This window comes from Sturnira hondurensis, unplaced genomic scaffold, assembly GCF_014824575.4.
Source record: "Sturnira hondurensis isolate 20B ecotype Veracruz unplaced genomic scaffold, ASM1482457v3 Scaffold0017394, whole genome shotgun sequence".
Taxonomy (NCBI): Eukaryota; Metazoa; Chordata; class Mammalia; order Chiroptera; family Phyllostomidae; genus Sturnira; species Sturnira hondurensis.
The window spans coordinates 9912003-9924102 of NW_028090025.1; the positions used below are offsets into that span (position 1 = coordinate 9912003).

General features: G+C 38.1%; 1 protein-coding gene across 3 annotated transcripts in view; it reads right to left on the reverse strand.

Annotated features, from left to right (window-relative positions):
- MRTFB (myocardin related transcription factor B) overlaps positions 1-12100 on the reverse strand; it is a 201601-nt gene that overhangs the window by 185536 nt on the left and 3965 nt on the right. For all 3 annotated transcript variants that reach the window (XM_037067753.1, XM_037067756.1, XM_037067752.1), the window contains exon 2: positions 9781-9844. The gene's annotated coding sequence lies outside the window, so the exon portion shown is untranslated. The remainder of the gene's footprint in view (positions 1-9780; positions 9845-12100) is intronic.

Genomic DNA, 12100 nt, shown 5'->3' on the forward strand with positions numbered 1-12100 from the left:
AAAAGAACACAATTTGCAGGGGTCTAGGGTTTTTCCAGGTAGTCGTGTATTTAACTAATTTATGCAAGAATCAACTATATCTTACGGTAATTTCAAAAGCCGAGATGCTATTATCTACTCAATTTGAGTTCTTAGAAATGTTCTATTGAATTACGACTTGCTAAAAGACACTGGCCTGTATTTGGAGTCAGGTAAATTTAGTGGAAGTTCTTTAAGTAAAAAATTAAATAAATTTTTAAAGAATGGTTTACATCATTGCTGTTGGAAGGGAATATAAGTACAATTATATTTATGCCTTAAAATGAAAAACCGCTTTCCCCAAGTATGAGCATAATATTGCCACTTTATATAAACATTACCGTGTTTTTCTAATATTTAAATAATAAATGTTATGGCATATCCAAACTACCAGTGGTTTGGTTTTCCTAAATATAAAGGGCTGGAAGCACACTCACCCCAAAATTAATGGGTAAAAAACCAAAGTCAAATTCCATTTCTAGACTAGTGTTCCAATAGTAATTAAGAGATTAGAATCAGGAGTCAGATTTCAAGATGTGAAGATCTGAAACCTGCAATTCATTTTCTTTTTATACAAAAGATGAAACTAAGATAACATCTGCTATTCAGAATACAAAATTTAAGCCTTGATGTGCACTGAATTCCTACTTTTAAGGTGAACTTCCAGTCCTTTCCATTCACAAATAGGATCTGATTTATTAAGCTCCCTGCTTTGTATCTCTAGAGTTGATCAAAGCACATTTTCTTGGTACAATCTGTATTGTTCCAAGTGTTTTATAAACATCTTTTGTGAGAGTTTACAGGAGTGATCTGAAATCATATCCAAGGTTTTATCCCATGAGTCAGTTATTCTTAAAAGGAAGTAGAATTTCTGTCTATCACCTTTATTTCCCTATCACAACCTTAACTCTATCACAAAAATTTTAAAAAATCATTGGCAGGATTGTCAGTAGGTAATTACTGGCATTAAATATTAGGCAATTTCATTACCTGAACATGAAAATTGCAGGTCTACACAATACAGAGAACTTTCAGTCACTTAGCCAGTAAGGACAACTCTCAAGACTTGTGTCCCTTCTCCCCCATACTGATGACTCCCAAGTCTATTTTCCTGTCCTCATCTGAGATCCAAACTGTCCACTCAGCTGCTTGCTGGAAGTGTTCACTTGAATTGAACCATTCACATCGGTATTTACTGAAAACCTACTACTGCCAAGTACAGTATGCTAGGTTCTAGAGATTGACAGCAAAGAGAATAGACAGTCCCCTGGCCTCACAGGGCTTCTAATGGCAAAAGAAGCCAAACCAATCAAAGAATTATAAAAATATGTAACATACAAATTGTGATTAGCCCTATGTCCCAGCCTAGGCTGGTCTAAAACTGAACTCAGTTTACTCACTGCACTCTGATCTGATTGCTCCTGAACCTTTACTCTGGGATGGTGCCATTTTAAGTTACCAAAGCCACAAACTTGGGAGGTACTCTTCATCCTCACTTCCTCCTCAGATCTTCTCAGTCTCTGGGTCTGGTCTGTATTCCCAGAGTAGGGGGACAAGGTTGGCTCCACTCAGAACCACCTTTTCCATACTTCCTTTATGGAAAGAGGTATGCAGCTCCCAGTGTGATGGCGTCAGAGAGCTTCCACAAAGACCCCAGTACCTGGTGAAGCCACAAAACCTGAAGCCAAGTGAGCCCTACAGCTGGGAGGGAGAAGCTCTTTCTTCCTGTTGACTGGAGAGTGTGAAAATGGCCTCTCTCCATGGAAAAGTCTGAAAGAACACAGGGGAAAGAGCGCCTGTGACAACAAGTCCCACTCTAATCCCCAACATCACTGGTCTCTGCAGCATTTCATTTCTTTTGGGACCTTCTCCAGGATCTTCCAATTAATTCCCTTTTTAACTTAAGATAGTTTGAGCAGGGTTTCTGTTACCTGTAGTCAGGATTCCTGACTGACTAAACATTTACAGCCTATGTCTTACCCAACTCAGCTACAAATGCCCGAGTTCAGGTCCTCATCAGCTCTCACCTGGACTAGTGTTAACAGCCTAAGGGGTCTCCTGTGTCCAGTCCTGCCCCTGCACCTGGCATCCATAATACAGTAGCCACAGTGACCACATCACTCTCCCCGTGCTGGACTCATCAATGGTGCCCCATCAATATGGGCAAAATCTGAATTCCTTAACAGACTATATACCCAACTCTCCATAATCAAACTTCCTCTCTAACCAAGCAACTATTATTCCCTGCCTCAAATTTTATGCTCTGACTATATGAAACTACTTGCACTTGTTCTGCTTAGACACACACACACATGCACACACCATGCTGAACTAATGAGACCTAAAGAAATTAAACTAGTTTCTTTAGGCTCACTTCTAGGTATCAAACTCATCTCAGCTATATCAACATTACAGCAACAATCCTAAATATGGTTGGTATAAGATATCTGGTGCCAAGGAACATGGCAGAAACAACAGTAAGCCAAAAGAGAGAATCACAGACCCTAACAAAAAATTCTGATAGCCTTTGAGGCCTGAGCACAAGTGTCCCCCCTTAATGAGGCACTCTCACCCAGGTGGAGGAGAGCGCTCCCTCTCCTTTCTGTGCACCTCCTCTGTGCATGCTTCCAGGGTGGCGTGTGAGCTCTTACTCCCTGAGGACAGGAGCCACGTTCCACTCACTTCTGGATCCCCAAGCCAGTCAAGTGCTCAGTGTATGAGACACTTACCAATGTTCATAGAAGGACACATGCATTCTAAGCTAGGCAGAAAACTGAGAAGAAATCTTACTCTTTCTTTTTAACTTTTTAAATTGTATTCATTTATTTCCAGAGAGAGGAAGGGAGGGAGTAAGTGAGGGAGAGAAACATCAATGTGTGGCTGTCGAGTGCCCCCAACTAGGGACCTGGCCCACAACACAGGAACGTGCCCTGACTGGGAACTGAACTGGCGACCCCTTGGTTTACAGGCTGGGGCTCAATCCACTGAGCCAACACCAACCAGGGCTTTTCTTTTTAATTTTTATTTATTGAATTAGAGAGAGAGAGAGAGGAAGAGGGAGAGTCAGAGACAGACAGACATGGACTTGTTGCTAAACCAATTCATGCACTCATCAGTTGATTCTTGTACATGTGGTGACTGGAATCGAACTGCAACTTTTATCTATCAGCGGAAAACACTCTAATCAACTGAGCTACCAGGCCAGGGCAAAAGACATCTTTCTGAATTAAATGAGAATATTTGAAAACACAAAGGATGTTTAATACCTCTAACCCACTATGTAGTTAACTAGCTGACCATTCAATTTTGCACCAATTTTTTAAGTGGGAGATGACTAGCCCTGGCCGGGTTACTTAGCTGGTTACACTAAAAAGGCTACTGGTTTGATCTCCAGTTGGGGTATATGGGAGGCAACCGACTGATGTTCCTCTCTCACATCAATGTCTGTCTGTCTCTCTCTCCCCCTGCCCTTCCTCTCCCTAAAGTCAATAAACATATCCTCAGGCGAAAATGTTTAATTAATTAATTAATTAATTGGAGATATCTAGAAATAAGGGATGAGTTTTTAACTTACACAAAATTTCAAGCACAGAGAACACTGCACAAGCAACATGCATTCAATGCATCTTTGCATCTTTGCATGCATTCTTTGCATCTATGCAAAGAATAGATGAATTGGACTTCATCAAAATTAAAAGCTTTTGCTTCAAAGAATGACATCAAGAAAGTGAAAGACAATCCACAGAAAGAAAAATTTTACAATTCTTATATCTGATAAGAATGTGTGTACACATGTGTACATCTAGAATAAAGAACTATTACAATGCAACAAAAAATTTTTTCATAGAAAAAGAACTTGAACAGCTATTTCTCTAAAAAAGATATATCACTATAAGTGGCCAATAAGCACATGGAAAGATGCTCGATATCATTAATCAATAGGAAAATGCAAATCAAAACCACAATGAGACACAACTTCACACACCCACTGGGATGGCTACTATAAAAACAAACAAACCAAAACCCAGAAAATAACTGTTGGCAAGGATATGAGGAAACTGGAATCCTCTAACATTGCTGAAGAAAATGAAAAACGGTGCAGCCACTTTGAAAAACAGTTTGGCCATTCTCAAAAAGTTAAACATAGAGTTATCATAGGTCCCAGAAATTCTACTCCTAGGCATATACCTAAGAGAAATGAAAATATACGTCCTCCCCAAAACTTGTACTCAACATTTTCAGCATATTATGCTTTATTATTTTAAGAAATGTAAAAACACAACTAAAATGCAAAACAAGATTTGTGCAGCGTGTGGAGAAGATGCTGTGACTGATGGAATGTGTCAAAAGTGGTTTGCAAAGTTTCTTGGCACTACTGACATTCTGGCCAAATAATTCTTTGTCGTGGGGTTGTCTTATGCATTGGAAGATTTTTAACAGCATCCCTGGCCTCTACCAACTAGAAGCCAATAGCGGAGAGAGGCGACACACTCAAAATCTCCAAATTAATAAATTTATCTTCACCAATAAATTATTGGTGAAAATAAAAAGTGTCTTTTACGGAAAAAAGTAAATGGACTTTTTGGCCAACTCAGTATTATTCAGCAACAAAAAGGAATGAAATTCTGATACATGCTACAACATAGATGAACCTCAAAAACATGGTAAATGAAAGAAGCCAGACCCAAACAGCCTCATGTTGTATGACTCCATTTATATGACGTGTCCAGAATAGGCGAAACTGCAGACATAGAAAGTAGTTTCCAGAGGCTGGAAAAAGGTTAAGAATGGAGAGTGACTGCTTATAGGCATGAAGTTTCTTCTTTTTGGGGTGATGAAAGTGTTCTGCAATTAGACAGTGAGGATCAGTGCATAACTGTGAATATACTAAAATCCACTGAACTGTATTCTTTAAATAAGTAAACTTCAGGGTACGTGAGTTATATCTCAATACAGCTATCATTTAAGAAGGGACTGAACAAAATCATATAGTGATACCTCTGTGCAGTGGCCCAGTTAAATCGCTCTGCTTACTATAGAATAACCTCCTGTAAAAAATACACAATCTGTTCAAAAGAGGAAATGATTTCTTGCAACAACCAACCATAAAATCAAATACAAAGTAAAAAGAGAAAAGAACAAGAGAGCACACAATTTTCAATTCCCTGGCAGCTATGAAATGGAATTAACCAAAGACTGCACAAAGAAAAATGTTTACCAGAACTGTTCACTTCCCTTTGATTACACAGATATAAACAAATCAAAATCCTTATTAACTCATGAGTAAATGTGCCAGCTTCTTTATTAGCAAAGAGCAAGGAAAAACAAGCATTCTCTCCTATAACAGAATTAACATCCCACAGAAGGTCTGTTTGTACTTGGCTGCCATGAACCTTTCATCTCAGAGCACGGCTAAATTAAACAAGCCTACGTTGTACTGGACACAGTGAGCCAGACACCCTGGCAGGCTCTGAAACTTCATTGGTTGATGTTGAAGAACTTAGAAATAAAGATGGTACGAATGATGGTGATGATGGTGACAAAGTAGCTTTGTCTTCATTCCACCCAATATTTCAATTATCTACAAAAATGGAACATTCTAACCCTGGCTGGTGTAGCTCAGTGGATTGAGTGCAGGCCTACGAACCACGTGATCGCAGTTCAATTTCCAGTCAGGGCACATGCCTGGGTTGCAGGCCAGTTCCCAGCAGGGGACACACGAGAGGCAACTACACATTGATATTTCTCTCCTTCTCTCCCTCCATTCCCTCTAAAGATAAATAAATAAAATCTTTTAAAAAAATGGAACATTCTAACAACTGTGAAATCCCTTTCTCTGTCAATGTGTATAAAGGAGAGCAACAACTTCGGAGCTACAAGGATCTGGATTCAAGCTGTTCTTTTAAACCTACTGAAGCTGCATGCCCAAGGACAAATTTCCTAACTGTGGTCTTCTACTGAGTGATTATATCTGCCCTCTCAGAGCTGTGAGAATGCAATGAGGATGCGCACACCAACAGTAGGGCCCAATGTTCAACATGTACACACCACCATAAAAATACCCACTGCTCTGGACTCTTCAAAGCACACACTCATTTTAGAGCTTAAATGATCATATAAGTAACTGACATCTGCCATCCTTCTTTTACCCCAAGGACATCTAAACAACAAAAAGATCCTATGAAGACTTCACATGAAATAAATTATCCCCCTTCCCATAGAACTGAAGGTAGGAAAGCCATCAAGAAAGTCTGTTTTTAAATCAGGGCATAACACAAGGCATTCATTCACCTGAGAAGTATTTAAAAGCACTGAACCAAGAGAGACACACTAAGAGAAACACTTACTATTACACAAAATGCATATTTTTCAGTGCAATAATTGGTAACCTTCCCATAAAGATTGATGCAATCTGATTAAAATTCCCGTGTCAATAATCAGTTCTTAAAGTAAAAGGGAAAGGAACTAGGAAGATTTCAAGCACTCCAGAAAAGAGGTAGGAGGATATCTTTTCTCACTGACAGCAGTTAATGTTTGAGTAATGGCTGCTGGAACATTCAGACTGAAAAACATCATTACATTATTGAAATCTATTTAAAACAAAACTTAATGGATTTCATCTACACAACCTTCACCATGAACTAGGTATCTTCTCTGAACAAACTGGCATGAAGGAAAAACTTGCGTGAATTCCCAGATTTGTCATTATACTGCTATGATACAGAAGAAACGATGCTTTACAGCGATGCTCGCACGTTGAAATGTATTTAAAGAGAGCATCTAAACTGCAGTAATAGGCACAGTCAGACTTTCTCTGCCCAGCTCCATACACGTTTCCATCGTGCCACACTAGGCAAAGAAAGCCTCCAGGGCTAGGAGGGAAAAGTATTTCTCAAGTAGGACGGGGCAGTCAGAGGCTGGGGATATCCCTAGAGAGGTTCACTAAGCTCTGCACTCTTTATGGAATTTGTGGTCCAAAGCTACTGTTCTCCATCTTTTTCCTAAAATTATATACTTGAGATTCTGACTTAGTGAGGCCTCTGTGAGAGACCAAGTCAATTATAGATACTATGGATGCCCAGCGTTGGCTTCGCTAGGGATCTATTACCTACTGTATAAAGCACTTACAGTTTTTTCCCTTCTTACTGCAGTTCTATACTCGCAGTCTGACCACAAGTTTCGTCTAAATATTCTGCTACCACAAATTCTGTATATGAAGACAGAACTTCTCCTCTTTCCAACTTTCCAAACAAATAACCACTTACAGTACCAGTCTAAACTTTAAGCTTGATGGCTGAAGTAGGAAGAAACTGTTACAAATGCACAAAATCCAACCCATTAAGAATGTAACAATATCTTAAAATCTGTTTTAATACCATACAAAAAGTTTTACAAGTGCAGCTAAGAGGAGAAACAAATGATAAAGTCTTAATTTTAATTGAGACTTCAGTTTAACCATTACTACTAGTAATTCCTCACCTGCCAGGAGTATTTTTGGAATTAGGGTTTCAAAGAAGGGTTTAAAGAAATTATTTTACCAGTGAAATGAAAGCTACCAATAAATAAATTCCTATAAAGTCACAGAAAAGAGATTCAAGAACCCAAACTTTGGTTATTTTAGAAAACAAATACAAGATTATACCATTAGCCACAATATCAGGGGGAAAAACTCTAGGAAATCTCATTAATTTAGACTCAACTAACAAAGATTCAGCAATTTTAAGTTTGCCTACATACAACTTTGAATGACAATATTTTTTAAATAAGAAATTGCTAAGCAAATTAAAATACAAATAAATTGCTAGGGGATTATAAATAAATTTTTAAATTTTTACATGCAAATAACTGCTGCTGAAATACTAGTTAAAACTAGCTCATGCATTCCCTTATAAAAATCCCATATTCCAGTGGAAACAAAATGTATGAAGCAAGAGCCTACAACATTGCTAAAATATATTAGATAATTTTTCCATTTTCTGTTTATTTTGGCTGTAAAAAACTGGTGTAGGAGTCAGAAAAGCTTAATAGGCAGGATATGGGACAAAGATTTATACATTCTCAATGTCTGGCAATCCATATCTCTAATTTCATTTTTATAAATGTCAAACCCTACAGTTAAAATGCAACTCAGTCTCTCTCCATTATAACCATAAATTATTTGGCGGCATTCATTTTATCCTTGTCTTCAAATAACCTAACTGAAAAATGCTCCCATGTCTATAACAGGAAACACACACAGGATTCCTTAGTAAGTTCCAGTACCTTACCCAGTTTAGACACTGCTTTGCCCTTAACAGCAACAACAAAAACAAATGAAATAGCATTATTTAGAACACACTAATATAAATGAATCTGAAAATAAATGAGATGTAGTCCAAATCAATAGTCCACACAAAACATAGCAAAATGTTAGGGTGGCAAGTGTCAATTATAATTACGTACATCTACACATATATACATTTAAAAATCACAGGTGCTAGTTTTAATCTCTAAGAAATTTTGTTTAAAGATCTTGTTATTGTTATTCTATTATAGTTGTCCCAATTTCCCCCCCGTGCCCTCCTCTGCCCATCCCACCTCCCCACTCCCACACCATTGTCCACGTTCATGGGTCATTCATACATGCTCCTTAACTAGCCCCTTCCCCCTCTTTCCATCATTCTCCTCCTCCTCTCTCCCCTCTAGTCACTGTCAGCCTGTTCCATGTTTCCATGTCTGTGGTTCCATTTTGTTTGTTAGTTTACTGTGGTACATCTATGCAATGGAATACTATGCAGGAGAAAGAAAAAAGGAACCCCCACCTTTTGTGACAGCACGGATAGAACTAGAGATTATACTAAGTGAAATAAAGCAGTCAGTGGAAAACAAATACCACATGACCTCATCTATAAGAGGAATTTAATGAACAAAATAATCTCCAAGAAATTAAATTTATTTTCCTTTATTTTTTATCCTCACTTGAGGATAGGTTCATTGACTTTAGAGGAAGGTGCAGGGGAAGAAAGAGGAGGGAAGAAAGAGGAGGGGAAAGAGAGGGAGAAAAGGAGAGAGGGAGAGAAGGAAGGAGGGAGGGAGGAAGGGAGGGAGGGAGGGAGAGGGAGAAACATTAATCAGTTGCCTTCTGTATGTCCCTTGACCAGGAATCAAACCTGCAACCTTTTGGTGTATGGGACAATGCTCTTCTTGAAAGAGAAAAGGTACCTCTCTTTTATATCTTAATTCAAACTTAATGACAATTATTTACTCCTTCAAAAATGGTTTGTGTGTGCCCTGGCTTTGTGGCTCAGTTAGCTGGAACGTCATCCTGTATACCAAATTCTCATTTAGGAAAAAGTAATGTTGCTATGTCACCAAAAGTGACTTCAAATCCTTCAATTCCCTATTTTAAAAAACGAAGTCTTCACTGAATGTTTTAATATATATGTATGTATGTATATGAATATATATGTATATATGTATGTGTATATACAAACACACACACACACATACATATATATATATGGTCACCAAACAGCTTATGGGTTTCCACCTACTAGGTCTCCTTCTCAGCAGCACGCTCTAAAACAAGGCGATAAGGGGAATTTAAATGATCTCATTCAAACAGCTCACATTTCTGGCATCCACCTTAAGAACCCCAGATTCCATGAACTTAAGACACTCCTAAAACAATCTCCTTCTTATATCTAAAGAAAGCAGGCTGTGGAGAGGAATTAAAAACAATAATAATAAGGTTTTAAAAAAATTAAATAATACAAAACTTACCTCGGTCAAATAGTTAATTATTTTCTTGTCTTACATTCTCTTTATTAGCACCTTTATTTTGAACCTAGAGGAGAAAAAAAAGTGAAAATTACTTTTTACTGAACACCTCCTTACATGCCAGGAAGTGCGGTCAAATAAAGCCTCCTGGAGAACATGAAGTCTGAGATGAACAGGAAAGAAAAAAACAGAAGTCACTAAAATGGAATAGTTGGGAAGGAGAGTGAGAGTTCAAGTGTAATTAACTAACCTCTCCTAAATTTCTCCAAAAACTATATAAACGACTGTATTCAATAAACAGGCTTCAAGTACTGAAGCAGGTGAACAGCTGCACTGCTGGACCCAGAACGCCTGCACTGGGAGCCCAGCTCTACCACTCCCTAGCTTCTGTTACCTTGAGCAAGCCCCCAAGCTGTACCTCATTCTCCCCATGTGCATAGTAACAGTACCCAATGCATAGAATGCTGAGGATTATATGACAGAACCCACATTGGGACTTTTTGAGTTCCTGAAGTGTAATAAATGTTGAATAAATGTGAATTATTGCTTCCATATGATAATAAACGTTTGTGTCTCACTACCTCTACCATCATCATTATTTTATTATTAAGAAATGGCACAATCTTGTCTTCAAGAGGCTTACAAAGTACTGGGAGAGAGAGAAGAGTTACCCAGACACACAATATAAGACAAAAGAAAGAGCAAAGTCAATTATTCATTTATTTAACAACCCTGAGAGTCTATTCGCGGCCAGGTGTTTTGCTGGGCATTCTTTGGTGGACAGGATGGAGTTTCTCTTTTCACAGCTTCCATTCTACCAAGGGTCACGCTATATAAGACAGATGAGCTGTCGGTATGGGACAGCATGTGTCTGAACTGGTAGAAATGGACAGCAGAACACTTACGATAGGAAACACAGGACACCTGGGTCGCCTCGCCGTTGCCAGGGTGCATCCTAGAGGGCAGGAAGTTGTAGGGATAGAAAGCAGGAGGGGTTGCAAATGCTTGGTCTGTTCTCAAGTATGTTGATTTTCCTGCTCAGGTTGAACCACTTCCATTTTAACACCTGTTATTTGTTTTAATTTCAATTCTAATATCTTTTTACTGCTTTTTTTATAGTTTCTTTTTTTCCCTTTTAAAGGTGAAAGGGGTAAGAGTAGGAGAAAAAAAAGAACAGTAACCTCAACCCACATTGGCATCAGCAGTGATGGCGGAAGTGGCATTACATGATGAGCTTTACACGCTCATTTTTAATTCCCCCAACTTTCTAACAAAGGTAGAATTGTTCTTTTTATAGATTAGGAAATGAGGCTGGGAGAAGTCAAACAGATTCCTTGATGTCCACACAGCTAATAAATGCAGACACAAAATTAAACCACAAGTTTAACTGCTAAGTCTCTCCCTCAGGCAAACACGTGTATGGAATTTTGCAGAATTTAAAGCCTGTTAAAATGACTTTTAAATTCTGGGTCAATTTCTGTACTTACACAGAAATAACGAGCCTTCATACACACAATCAAAATCACTTAGAAGAGATAAAGGAAGAACAGATTGTACTTACAAAAGCAACAAAAAGGTAAAATATTTAATATGAATTTAACAAGAAATGGGCAAAAACTCCTTAACTGGTGTGGCTTAATGGGTAGGGTGTCATCCACAACCCAAAAGGCCGCTAGTTTGATTCCCAGTCAGGGCACATGCCTGAGTCCCCAGCTGGGGGTTTGCAAGAGACAAACCGATAGATGTTTCTCTCACACACCAGTATTTCTTTCCCTCTCTTCTCCTCTCTAAAAAATAAATAAATAAATAAGATCTTTAAAAACAAAAATGGACAAAACATATGAGAAGAACTTTAAAAGTTTCAGAAGATTCAAGAGTAAAATCAAACAAATGAAAAAATACATACAATATTCTTAGATAGGAAAAGTCAACACTAGAAGACTGTCAATTCTCCCTATGTTAGTGTATAGATTTAATATGACCTCAAGTTTTAAAGAGTTTTTCCCCCCAAACAAGACAAAATGATTGTCAAGTTCACATGGGAAAATAAACAAGCAAGAATTGCCAGGAAATTGAAGGACAATGGTGGAAACTAGCTTTACAAGATATTAAAACATTTTATAAAATCAATAACGTACACTGGTATATGAACAGAAAGACTAATTGAATGGAACAGAGAGTTGACAGGTGTACCCCATCTGGAAGTTAAGAATACAATAAAGGTGTGCTATATTCTGAAATACATGGGTAAGACAACTGGTAGTCATATGAAAAAAAAATTGAATCTATATATCATCCCTGAACACCAGAATAAATTCTAAAT